Raw genomic sequence first — 11,222 nt, 5'->3', positions numbered from 1 at the left:
CCGCTTGGGGCTTCACAAATCATTGCCTGCTTTACCCTCATGGGCTGGCGCTCTCCATCTGGTTTTGGAAAAGCCATTCCCTTTATCCTGGAGCCACGGTTAGCAAATGACCTTCAAGATCACAAGGGATTCAAATACCCATGCAGGGCTGGGTCGAGCACAAACCATCCTTTGCTGTTTTCCATAAATGTATGATGGGGCCATGCTTGGAAGATGAAAAGAAGCCAAGGGCGGGTGCGGGTGGGGGAGGGAGGGGAACCCCATTCAACCATAAATGTCAGCTGAGCAACACATTCTTGTTGCATATAAGAAACCACCTGGAATCCCGTCTGGGCTCAGTTTGGGTCTCCGGCCATAAATCACTTGGCTGATGTTTTTGGGGTTTGACCAGTCTTGCCACTGACGCCAGGTCGGGTCTGTGAGCGATGAGGACTCGTAATGCTGTTGGGGCTTCTCCCGGCTCTTATGACAAGTTGCCCTTTCCATGTCTTCACTGCTTTCCTAAGAACATTAGAAGAGGCCTGCTGAAGTAGACCAAAGGTTCCTTCTAGCGGCACCATACAGTTCCCAAAGTGGCCAAGCAGATGCACTCGGGGAGGCCCGGAAGACAGCAGCCCTTTCTGGCTACTGCTTCCTGACACCTGGCATCCATCTTTTTCCAACCTCGGTCAACCTTCTTTCTTCTGAGCACAACAGGCCAAGCCTGTGCCATTGCTTTGCTGTAATACCCCAGTGCCGATCCTTTCCAGAGTTATTTCTGCCCAGGTCAGCTTCACATTTCCCCCCAGAATAGTTGCACAGTCTTGTCACCAGTTTGCAGTTTTCCACGACAACAAAGATCCTTTGACTTATTTTTAAAATGAGGTGGGTTTTGCATTAGTCAGGCAACTGCTAACCAAAGCATCTATGCTAATAGTTATCAAAGGCAACCCTTGGATTTGTCAGAAAGAGACCAGAGCAGGGGGAAAATATATATAAAAGCTGGAATTCTGAGCCACGCCATCGTCCAGGCCCAGCTTGCGAGAACCAGCTGCACAACATGATGTTGCAGATCTTCTTTTACAACTTGACAAAAAGGCACCTCCCAAATTCTCCAGCAGCAAATAATGGTTCAAGACAAGAATAAGACATTTCCAAGAAAGGCCACAACGAGTTGCAAACTGTTCTTTATAAAGCCCAACCTGTCTCCATGGTGAACATGTGGCATGTCACAACACAAGGCTGGCAGTGAAGAGCCATAGCCTGAAACATGCACATATAGATAAAAATTACTAGTTTCATAGAAAGTTGCCTTATTGGTCCATCTAGCTCAGTCGTGTCTACTAGGGATGTGCATGGAACCAGATCAGAGGCCCTTTAGGAACCGGTTCAAAAGACGAGTGGTTCGGCCAGTTCAAAAGTGGGGGGGGGGTGTAGCGGATTAAAGCCTTTGTCTCAAAGCAAGCTCATGTGAGGGAAAGAAATGCTGAATCATCCCTGTGGAAGTGCCTGGCTAGGCTTTTCCTTAAAATATTCTGTATTATGGGTAGGTTCAAAATGCTGCCGCTGCTGCCGCCACCCCTTTTGTCTACAGAAACTCTCTGAGCTTGGGGTGGGATAACTCAGAAAAAACTCTCCCGCTCTTCCTCAGAGGAGCTCAGAGGTACATGGTTATTTTTGTCTCACAACAACCCTGTGAGGTAGGTTAGGCTGAGAGATATATGACTGGCCCAGAGTCACCCAGTGAATTTCATGGATGAATGGGGATTTGAACTCGGGTCTTCTCGGTTCTATTCCAACACTCTAACCACTACGCTACACTTTCAAGTACAAAAAGTACAAAAATCTTCCATGTCCAAGCCTACACGTGGTGAGAAAACTCATAGCTTCTGATCATTTGTGTTTGCACCAGAGAACCCGCCCCAGTCCAGCTCCCCCATGTCCTCCTGAGTTAAAAACCAACTCGGAGAGTCTTGTAAAAAGAAAAGAATTAAAAAACAGTTTTATTTATTTACTACAGACTGCTTCCGTCTGAGGCATTTAGGTTTTAAATACACTCAAAAATATTAGTGGGTTACAAAAATAGGTTGTCTTAGGCAGGCTTACATGTTTATAGAATATTTTGCAATGCTCTAGGTATGGTGGGTGTAGGCTAGTGTTTCTTATTTCAATTATGTTGCAAGTAAACTATAATAAAACAGTATCCAGTATATGCAGACCACACACACAAAAGAAATATAACTTTCTAATGCAAAGTCTGACTAAACAAACTTTTCCATAAATTAATCTTCCCAAAGCCAAAGCCCTGGCTCCTTGCCTTGAACTCACCAAACTCCTAATGAGAATTTAAGCTTCCTGCCCTCTTATCTTTCGAGGATCTGCAGAGTTATTCTCCTGCAGGAAACCTCCATGGCCACACATGCTCCTGTGCACCTCCAGCCTAGCTTCTTCTAACAAAGAACTCTCTTCTTCCTGGTAACAGCTCTCTAAGTCCCACCCACCTGGTGTGTTGACTGGCTGAGCCCTGGAGTTCACCAGCCTGTCAGTCAAGAGAGGGTTCACTTCCGGTTAACTCTTTAGAGGGAGGGGAGCCTGGTCACTACAGGGGGAAATGTCTTTAAGGTTGGGGGAGGGTGCTCTTACCCCTCCCGCTGCAGTTTCCCCACTGGTGCTGCCTTTTAAAATGGTCCGGCGAGGCAGCAGTGTACGTCATTGCCACCCCGGTGCCTCCTTGGTTTGGAAAGTGATTGGAAGTTGCTGCTGTGCCTGTGCACATTGCGCCATGCGCGCAAGCGAGCACAATATGCATGCGAGCAAGAACAACATGCACATTCACAGTGGCAACTTCTGGTCACTTCCAGTCCAAGGAAGCATCGGGGTAGCAAGGAGGTACACTGCCGCCCCACCGGATCATTGTAAAAGGCAGCACCAGCAGGGGAAATGCGGCAGGAGGGGTAAGATATCCCCCGCCCACCTTCGAACCAGCAGGCGCTGGTTCCATAAACACCACTAGTCAGGGGTGTAGCCAGCCAGCCGGCGGCCTGTGTGCGGCCGCGGCAGGCGCCCCGATAGCCCCACCCCCTGCGCCTGACATCAGATGCAGGGGATAGCCACGCCCCCGCATCTGATGTCAGACATAGGGGGCGTGGTCTGGCTCCCGAACGGAGCCTTGAGGCTCCGGGCGGGAGTTCAGAAGCAGCTTAACTGCTGAAGGGGCTGCGCAGACTGAACGCAGCGCCAGTCTTAGCTCCTGAAGAGGCCACCGCTCCTGGCTGGTGCTGCAAACACAGTGCCAGCCTTTGTTTAGCTCCCAAGGGGGCTGTGCGGCCCGCGCTCAGGAGCTAAACTACCGCCCCCGCATCTGGCGTCTGATGCAGGGGGGGGTGTCGAGGCTGCTCTTGCGGACCCTGATTGGCCACCGGCCTGGGTTCTTTGGAGTCCTCCACAGAAACCCTGTGGGTGACTATACAAGGTCGGAAAGGAAACGTGCCACTGGGGACGTGCTATCGCCCTCCGGATCAAAATGATGAGAGTGACTGGGAGTTGCAGGAGGAAATCAGGGAGGCGTCAAGGAGAGGCAGGGCTGTAATTATGGGTGATTTCAACTACCCACACATAGACTGGGTAAATTCACATTCAAGTCAGGACAAAGAGGTCAAATTTCTAGATACGCTAAATGACTGTGCCATAGAACAGTTGGTCATGGAACCGACCAGAGAGAAGGCGACCTTGGATCTAATTCTGAGTGACACCCAGGACCTGGTGTGTGATGTCAGTGTCATTGACCCTTTAGGGAACAGTGACCATAGTGCCATCAAATTCAGCATACATGTGGGGAGAGAATCACCAAGGATGTCTAACACGGACATTTTGAATTTCAGAAGAGGAAACTTCTCCAAAATGAGGAGTATGGTGAAAAAAAAGCTGAGGGGGAAAATCAGGAGAGTCACTTCGCTCCAGAGTGCATGGAGTTTACTCAAAACCACAATACTAGAAGCCCAGTTAGATTGTATACCCAAAAGGAGGAAAGGTACCACTAAGTCCAGGAGGATGCCAGCATGGCTAACAGGTACCATCAAGGAAGCCATAAAATTGGAAGGCCTGTCCAAACGAAGAGAACAAAAAGGAACACAAACTCTGGCAAAAGAAATGCAAGGTGACAATAAGGGAGGCAAAAAGAGAGTTTGAGGAACATTTAGCCAAAAGTATCAAGGGGAATAACAAAAACTTCTTTAAGTACATCAGAAGCAGGAAACCTGCCAGGGAGGCGGTTGGGCCATTAGACAATGAGGGAGTGAAAGGTATTATTAAGGAGGATATGGAGGTTGCAGAGAAACTGAATGAGTTCTTTGCATCTGTCTTCACGGCAGAGGATACTGAGCATATACCTGTTCCTGAACCAGGCTTTTTAGGGATGGAGGCTAGAGAGCTGAGTCAGATAAAAGTGACAAGGGATGATGTTCTAAACTGTCTGGAAAAACTGAAAGCTAACAAATCACCAGGGCCGGATGGCATCCATCCAAGAGTCCTCAAAGAACTCAAATGTGAAATTGCCGACCTTCTTGCTAAAATATTTAACTTATCCCTGAAATCGGGCTCTGTACCAGAGGACTGGAGAGTGGCAAATGTAACACCGATTTTCAAAAAGGGATCCAGGGGAGATCCGGGAAATTACAGGCCAGTTAGCCTAACATCCGTTCCAGGCAAATTGATGGAAAGCATCCTCAAGGATAAAATTGTAAAGCACCTAGAAGAACAGGCCCTGCTCGGAGTGAGCCAGCATGGCTTCCGCAAAGGTAAATCTTGCCTCACCAACCTTTTGGACTTCTTTGAGAGTGTCAACAAGTGTGTGGATCAAGGTGATCCAGTTGACATAGTCTACCTGGACTTCCAAAAAGCTTTTGACAAAGTTCCTCATCAAAGGCTCCTGAGGAAACTTAGCTGTCATGGGATAAAGGGACAAGTACATGTGTGGATTGCTAACTGGTTGAAAGACAGGAAACAGAGGGTAGGTATAAACGGAGAGTTTTCACAATGGAGAGAAGTAAGAAGTGGGGTCCCCCAGGGATCTGTACTGGGACCGGTGCTTTTTAATGTATTCATAAATGATCTAGAAGCAGGGGTAAGCAGCGACGTGGCCAAATTTGCAGATGATACCAAACTCTTCCAGGTAGTGAAATCTCAAATGGATTGTGAGCAGCTCCAAAAGGATCTCTCCAAACTGGGGGAGTGGGCGACAAAATGGCAAATGCAGTTCAGTGTTAGCAAGTGTAAAGTGATGCACATCGGGACAAAAAACCCCAACTTCAAGTATATGCTGATGGGATCCCAGCTGTCGGTGACGGACCAGGAGAGGGATCTTGGGGTTGTGGTTGACAGTTCGTTGAAAGTGTCGACTCAATGTGCGGCAGCTGTGAAAAAGGCAAATTCCATGCTAGGGATCATTAGGAAGGGGATTGAAAATAAAACGGCTAACATTATAATGCCCTTATACAAAACTATGGTGCGACCACACTTGGAGTACTGCGTACAGTTCTGGTCACCACATCTTAAAAAGGACATTGTTGAACTGGAGAAGGTACAGAAAAGGGCAACCAAGATGATCAGGGGACTAGAGCACCTTTCCTATGAGGCAAGACTACAACACCTGGGGCTTTTTAGTTTAGAAAAAAGACGACTGTGGGGAGACATGATAGAGGTCTATAAAATCATGCATGGTGTGGAGAAAGTGGAGAGAGAGAGATTCTTTTCCCTCTCACACAACACTAGAACCAAGGGTCACTCCATGAAATTGATTGCCAGAAGGTCTAGGACCAACAAACGGAAGTACTTTTTCACACAACGCGTGATCCGCTTGTGGAACTCTCTGCCACAGGATGTGGTGACAGCCAACAACCTGGATGGCTTTAAGAGGGGTTTGGATGACTTCATGGAGGAGAGGTCTATCAACAGCTACTAGTCGGAGGGCTGTAGGCCACCTCCTGCCTCAAGGGCAGGGTGCCTCTGAGTACCAGTTGCAGGGGAGTAATGGCAGGTGAGAGGGCATGCCCTCAACTCCTGACTGTAGGCTCCCAATGGCATCTGGTGGGCCACTGTGCGAAATAGGATGCTGGACTAGATTGGCCTCCTTGGGCCTGATCCAGCAGGGCTGTTCTTATGTTCTTAACCCGTTGACCCAATGGTGGCTCCGCCCCTGCCACTAGTGTCTACTCTGACTGTGGCTCTCCAGGGTTTCAGGCAGGAGTCTCTCTCTCTCATCTGGAGAGGCCAAGGAGTGACATTTTCTTGCTTTATTTCTTCTCTTTCTTTTCTTTTATATTTCTCACCATTTCTCTATTTTAAAAAATAAAGCAATAAAGCAAGGAAACCAGTAATTAAGCCCCCTAGGAAGCAGGCACTGACCATTTAAGAGGCAATTCATCATGAGTGCACCGGCCATTCTGAAGAGGAAGCAATAAAAAGGATTGAACTTGCAAGGAGGAAATGTTTAATTAACATTGCCAGCCTTTGCTGAACAGCATTTACTTGTGAGTAAATGTTCTAGAAGGATCTTGACCATGAGAAAGGGCATTGATGGATAACCTAGCATCACGTGCAGTGAATTCGCAAAGATTAGGTACCATTACAACATCCACTGTATAAAACCAATGTGAATTTAGTTTTGGAAAACCCATGTCAGTTGCCACACCTCTCCATTCCTCAGATAGCACAACTGTATCCTTGCCCTGAACCTCCACAATGCAAGAGATAAGACACTTGGCTTGAGAAAGTAGAATCCCACCAGAGGGCATTGAGAAAGGGGAGTGCACCCTCTAGTGGGAGTTCTGAGATCACCAGACTATTTATTACATTTTGGGAGTCTTTTAGGTAATTTCAGTTGGAAGTGATTGCCACATTAAAGGACAGAGATCCACAGCAGATTAAAAAATGACATCCTATATTTGGAGCAGTTCATGTACATTGCCCTCTGCAAAATTTCAGTGAAGCTCCAAACCTTGTGTATTCCAAACCTTCTGTATTCCTTTGGCAATTTCAAGTTAGCCATATAAAAGATGAACATTTTATGCAGCGGGGAAATGACTTGCCTACCAAACCAGAGGCAGTTTGAATCCCCTCTGATATGTTTCCCAGACTATGGGAACACCTATATTGGGCAGCACCAATATAGGAAGATGCTGAAAGGCATCATCTCCTACTGTGTGGGAGGAGGCAATGGTAATCTCCTCCTGTATTCTACCAAAAGAAAACCACAGGGCTCTGTGGTTGCCAGGAGTCGACACCGACTCAATGGCACACTTTACTTTTTACCTGAATAACTACTCTATTGGTATTGTTTCTTATGCCTATAGTACTTTCAATCTGTATCACAATGCATAAGAGGGCAGTTCCCTGCCTCAAGGAACTTGCAGTCTAAATATCAACATAGGGCTGATCTTCCCAATGGAGAACAGGGAGGGAGATGGAAGCAGGAGAGGACAGCATCCTGTCTGCCATTTTCCTTTGTGATGCAGCACTGCAGCTGCCATAACGTGGGTTTTCAGCCTGCAACTTGGGAGTCAAGTGCCTCAGTTTATGGAGGGCCCAGTCACTGGAACAGAAGGAAAAAAACTTGTCAGAGTCCTGACTTGGACCAAACACTTGAAGATGTGCTGCATTTGGCAACTTTTAGACCTACTTTCCCAACATCAGATCCTAAGAGTATTGGTTGTTCAATATATGTGTCATGCTTCAAGGGGGAGGAGGTGTGTCCCTGGCCCTTTCTGGCTCCAGAATCGCAGGGTGAGGACAGCCAAGAGATCAGCTGCAGAGTTAGATATGGGAGGAGGTTCCTTCATCACCTCAGTCCTCCTCCTGGCTAGTTGAGTCCAGCTGGCTCCCTCTCCAGGAGAACTCCAGCTCCCACACTCAAGAGCAGTCTTCATCATCAGCTGCCTTGGCTTTAAAGACCCTAGTAGGTCACCTTAAGTGATGCAGCAGGGAAATGCTTGACTAACAAGCAGAAGGTTGCCAGTTTGAATCCCCACTGGTACTATATCGGGCAGCAGCGATATAGGAAGAGGCTGGAAGGCATCATCTCATACTGTGAGGGAGGAGGCAATGGTAAACCCCTCCTGTATTCTACCAAAGACAACCACAGGGTTCTGTGGGCGCCAGGAGTCGAAATCGACTTGATGGCACACTTTACCTCACAGAACTGACAGGGTTTAAAGCCTACTCCAAGCCCCGCCTTCTCCCTAGTCTTGCTTCCTGCCATGCCCAAGATGGCAGCCCCATTGGTGCTGTTCCATGCAGCTCTCCCTGCATCACCTGCTCAACCCCATCAGGACCCAACTGGCCTAGAACCAGCTCACACCCCTGATCCCTTTGGGAGAAGACAGAAGCCCCAAAGGAGGGACACCGCACTCCCTGCTGGACTCCACAAGGCCACACAGGTATCCAGGTACAGTGGCATCCTGGCAATGTGCTTCGACTCTCCATATTTTCTGCCACCAACTCTTTTGTCACGCAGCGTTCTGCATGTTATTTTGCCGCCGACAGGACTATCTTTTAGGCGCAAGGCGAGGCCCATCTTGTTCTCTCTGGCTTTAAAAGGCTTTAAAAGGCCCCCTTCCCTTCTAAATTGGATATCAGTTGTTTATCAGTTGGGGTCGTCTGCTATTCTTGCATCATTTTAATCATTTCAGACGGATTGTTAGTCTCCTTGAGGCACTGGTGAGAAGGCAGGATCGATATTCTTCAATAAAGAAACCCCTTCAATGGAACAGCAATTCCTTGGACCCACCCAGAGGTGAGCTTTGGGCTGTTTATTCCGATACTACATAGGAACATAGGAAGCTGCCATAAACTGAGTCAAACCAGTTTATGAGACCAAGACTGAGCTCAGTCTTGTCTACCCAGACTGGCAGCGGCTTCTCCAAGGTTGCAGGCAGGAATCTCTCTCAGCCCTATCTTGGAGATGCTGCCAGGGAGGGAACCTGGAACCTAGATGTTCTTCCCAGAGCGGCTCCATCCCCTGAGGGGAATATCTGACAGTGTTCCGACTTCTAGTCTCCCATTCAAATGCAACCAGGGCAGACCCTGCTTAGCTAAGAAGACAAGTCATGCTTGCTTCCACCAGACCAGCTCTCCTCTGGTACTAACCAAACAGCCTTGTGTGCTGCAGCGATGGCCTGGGCTGCGCATGGAACATGGAATGCGGAGGAAGGGGCTTCGTTGCTCAGCAACAGGAAAAGCCAGCAGAGCATAGTGGAGGCCGATGTTACGGTCCCAAGCTCCACCCCTCTGCCCAGCAAGGCCTTGGCCATGTGAGGAGGGCTGAAGAAGCCATGGAGGAGAATTCCCGGAAAGCACATGGTCAGTTGCAAGAGGGATTGACTGGCTAAAGACTGACTACAGCAGAAAGGGGGCTCCAGTGAGCAAACAAAGGTGGCCGGGGGAGGTCCCTGCACAGGCCTCGTTAGTCAGGGCTTAAATGACAGCAATCAGCCATAGCAAACACCGATATGCAGCACAATTAGCATCATAAGAACATAGGAACAGCCCTGCTGGATCAGGCCCAAGGAGGCCCATCTAGTCCAGCATCCTGATTCACACAGTGGCCCACCGGATGCCGCTGGAAGCTCACAGGCAGGAGTTGAGGGCATGCCCTCTCTTCTGCTGTTACTCCCTTGCAACTGCTACTCAGAGGCATCCTGCCTTTGAAGCTGGAGGTGGCCCACAGCCACCAGACTAGCAGCCACTGATAGACCTGTCCTCCATGAATTTGCCTAAGCCCCTATTAAAGCCATCCAAGCTGGTGGCCATCACCACATCCCGTGGCAGAGAATGCCATCGATTAATTATGCACTGTGTGAACAAGTACTTCTTTTTGTCAGTCCAAAGGGGACACCACCATGTGTCTATTGCATGTTGGGAGATGCACATTTCCATTTTGCACTTCGAGACACTGGGGTAAATGTGGCAAGCATGCTTGTGCCATAACACATGAACTGGGATTGAATCCCCCTCTTTTGGACTTCCACAGATTGGCAGATACATGAAGGTGTCCTTGCACATCATGGAAATAAGATGATGATGATGATGATGATGATGATTGATGAAGCACATATTGTTCTAAGCCAGCAAGCAGCAAAGAGGTCTGTGGGAAAGTGCCCATGGTGAGGGGGCCATGTTTGCCTCCCCAGGCACCCCTCCTCATGCCTGTGCCTGAGGCCAGCGCCTCACCCTGCCTCATGGAAGGGTGGCCCCTGACGTGAGCATTGCTATTAAATTAGCATTTTGGATTCAGAGGGCAAGACCAGTGATGTTACTGCCTGCAGCTTCATGAAAAGCGGCCTGGCACACATTCACACACAGAGGCAGAGAGAGAGGTATTAATTTAAATGATATCATTTATGGAATTCCTAATTAAAAACAAAAATAGGTACTATTTACAAAAGGCAATGGAGTCTCTTTTGTGCAGTTCTGTGGTGCTAGGTGTGTTTTGAAACTAGCCAGCCATTATGCTCTCTTTTAAATGGCTGTGTTCTGAACCAACCCTCCTTCAGAAAAGGAAACAAAAGCCATAAGCATACCACCAGCCACAGCTTAGCATACTACATTTTATTTTATTTATTTATTTATTTATTTATTTAAAAACACAACTGTGCTTTTTAAACATTAAACAGACTGGCTGACTGCCAGACTAAATTATGCATGTGTAGCCCCACTGAAATTAATGGGACACATCAGTCGTGACCAACTTGCCCCAGTAATTTCTGTAAGACTACTCAAGGGTAATTTTGTCTGGCTGCAGGTGAAGGGGTTTCATGAGGCATGCGGAGGCAGTTCCCTCAGGCAGCAGATAACAGGGGGATCAGCAGGGTAGCAAGATGCACCCCCTGATACCATCAGAGCAGCCCCTGGGGATCAATTTGACCCTTGCAAGCTTTGCATAGAACACTGCTCCTCATACTCCTTGCAAAGCTTGCAAGTATGTAAGAACAGCCCAGCTGAATCAGGCCCAAGGAGGCCCATCTAGTCCAGCCTCCTGTTTCACACAGTGGCCCACCAGATGCCTCTGGGGAGCCCATAGGCAGTTGCTGAGGGCATGTAACTCCTCCTGTGATTCCCCTGCAACTGGTATTTAGAGGCATCTTGCCTCTGAGGCTGGAGGTGGCCTATAGCCCTTAGACGAGTACCAACTGATAGGCCTGTCCGCAATAAATTTATCTAAACCCCTCCAGGCTGTTAGCGTGGGCACC

The sequence above is a fragment of the Hemicordylus capensis genome, chromosome 4 (genome assembly GCF_027244095.1).
Source record: "Hemicordylus capensis ecotype Gifberg chromosome 4, rHemCap1.1.pri, whole genome shotgun sequence".
Lineage (NCBI taxonomy): Eukaryota > Metazoa > Chordata > Lepidosauria > Squamata > Cordylidae > Hemicordylus > Hemicordylus capensis.
The sequence above is the reverse complement of the archived record's forward strand: the minus strand, read 5'-3'. Positions refer to the sequence as shown.